We start from the raw sequence: 3,003 nt of genomic DNA on the forward strand, positions 1-3,003 counted from the left end.
TGTGTGTGTGTGTGTGTGTGTGTGTGTGTGTGTGTGTGTGTGTGTGTGTATGTGTACGTGTACCATCTCTTCATTATTCATCAGTCAGTGCAAAGTGGGCTGTTTCCATAATTTGGCTACTGTGGATAATGCTGCTATAAACATTAGGGTGCATGTATTGCTTTGAATTTAGTATTTTTGTATTTGGGTAAATACCCAGTAGTGTGATTGCTGGATCATAGGGTACTTCTACTGTTAACTTTTGAGGAACCTCCTTACTGTTTTCCAGAGTGGCTGTACCAGTTTGCATTTCCATCAGCAGTGCAAGAGGGTTCCCCTTTCTCTACATCCTTGCCAACACCGGTTGTTCCTTGTGTTGTTGATTTTAGCCATTCCGACAGGTGTGAGGTGATATCTCATTGTAATTTTGATTTGTATTTGATTGATGATGAGTCAATGTTTAGCATTGTTAGCATTTTCTCGTGTGTCTGGTGGCTATCTGTATGTCCTCATTGGAAAAAGGTCTGTTCATGTCTTCCTGTCTTTTAATTGCATTATTCATTTTTGGGGTGTTGAGTTTTATAAGTTCTTTATATATAAAAATAATGGCTACAAACTTCACTAATCTTGGGAGGGAAATGGACATTCAGATACAAAAAGCTCAAAAGATCCCCTCATAGGATGAACTCAAAGAACACTATACTGAGACACTGTATAATTAAATTATTAAAAGTTAAGGTTGAAGAAGACATTCTGAAAGCAGACAAAAAATGATTCATCATATTATAGGATACCCCCTAAGATAATGAATGGATTTCTTAGTAGAAACCTTGTCGGCCAGGAGGATATATTCAAAGTACAGAAAGAAAAAAATATGCCAACCAAGAATAACCTATGCAGAAAAGTTATCCACTAAAATTGAAGAGGGGAGCCTGGGTGGCGCAGTCGGTTATGTGTCCGACTCTTGATCTCAGCTCAGGTCTTGATCTAAGGGTTGTGAGTTCAAGACCTATGTTGGGCTCCATGCAGAGCGTGGTGCCTAATTAAAAAAAAAAAAATTGAGAGATAAAGTACTTGCCAGACAAAAACAAAAATCACATTGAGGGAGTTCATAACCAGTATGGACCTGTCTTACAAGAAATGCTTAAGGGAGTTCTTCAAATGGAAACAAAACATGCTATACAGTAACATGAAAGTTGAAGGCTTAAATCTCACTGGTAAAGTTAAATATATAGACATGTACAAAATAGGTGTATAAATAGCATTTAATTCTAATTTAAAACCTAAGTGATAAAAAATTGTTAATGGATACACAGTATAAAAAGCAAAGTGTGACTACAAGAACATGAAGCATGTGGGGAGAGGTGCAACAGTTTAGAGTTTTATGTGCAATCGAAGTTAAGTTGTAATCAATGCAAAATAGATGGTTGTAACTAACATCTTTTATGCAAGCCTTGAGCTAATCGCAAAGAAAACAATCTGTAATAGATAAAAGATAAAGAGAAAGGAAAGCAAATCACTACAAATGTTCATCAAATGAAGATAGCAAGAGAATAAGAGAGGGACAAAATAACTGCAAAACATGCAGAAAACAAAGAAGATGGCAGTGTTAAGTCTTCACCTATCGACAGTTACTTTAAATGAAAATGGATTGAAAAAAATGTAAATGGATTGAACGCTGCATCAAAAGGCATATAGTGGCTGAATGGATTAAAAAAATCCTGTGATATGCTGTCTGCAAGAGATTCACTTTCATTTGAATTTCCCTGATGCTGAGCGATGTTGAGATACCACCTCACACCAGTCAGAATGGCTAAAATTAACAAGTCAGGAAACGACAGATGTTGGCGGGGATGCGGAGAAAGGGGAACCCTCCTCCACTGTTGGTGGGAATGCAAGCTGGTACAGCCACTCTGGAAAACAGTATGGAGGTTCCTCAAAAAGTTGGAAATAGAGCTACCGTATGATCCAGCAAGTGCACTACTGGGTATTTACCCCAAAGATACAAATGTAGGGATCCGAAGGGGTACGTGCACCCCGATGTTTATAGCAACAATGTCCACAATAGCCAAACTGTGGAAAGAGCCAAGATGTCCATCGACAGATGAATGGATAAAGAAGATGTGGTATATATATATACAATGGAATATTATGCAGCCATCAAAAGGAATGAAATCTTGCCATTTGCAGTGATGTGGATGGAACTGGAGAGTATTATGCTGAGCGAAATAAGTCAATGAGAGAAAGACATGTATCATATCACCTCACTGATATGAGGAATTCTTAATCTCAGGAAACAAACGGAGGGTTGCTGGAGTGGGGGTGGGGTGGGAGGGATGGGGTGGCTGGGTGATAGACATTGGGGAGGGTATGTGCTATGGTGAGTGCTGTGAATTGTGTAAGACTGTTGAATTACAGACCTGTACCTCTGAAACAAATAACACACTAAATGTTAAAAAAAGAAGATAGCAGGAGGGGAAGAATGAAGGGGGCGGGAATCGGAGGGGGAGACGAACCATGAGAGACGATGGACTCTGAGAAACAAACTGAGGGTTCTAGAGGGGAGGGGGGTGGGGGGATGGGTTAGCCTGGTGCTGGATATTAAAGAGGGCATGTACTGCATGGAGCACTGGGTGTTATACGCAAGCAATGAATCATGGAACACTACATCAAAAACTAATAATGTAATGTATGGTGATTAACATAATAAAAAAATTCACTTTAAAAAGACGTTCATGGGCAGACAGTGAAGGCTGGAAGAAGATAGCCATTGCAAATGGCAGCAGTAGAAAGCAGGAATGGCCATACTTATATCAGATAAAATAACTTCAAGATTTTATTTATTTATTTGACTGAAAGACACAGAGCAGGAACACAAGCAGGGGGAGTGGGAGAGGGAGAAGCAGGCTTCCCGCAGAGCAGAGAGCCCAACATGGGGCTCGATCCCAGGACCCTGGGATCACGACCTGAGCTGAAGGCAGCCGCTTAACCAACTGAGCCATCCAGACACCCAGATAAAATAAC

Source organism: Callorhinus ursinus, unplaced genomic scaffold, assembly GCF_003265705.2.
Source record: "Callorhinus ursinus isolate GAN/ISIS: 27379988/994484 unplaced genomic scaffold, GSC_fseal_2.0 scaffold16, whole genome shotgun sequence".
NCBI lineage: Eukaryota > Metazoa > Chordata > Mammalia > Carnivora > Otariidae > Callorhinus > Callorhinus ursinus.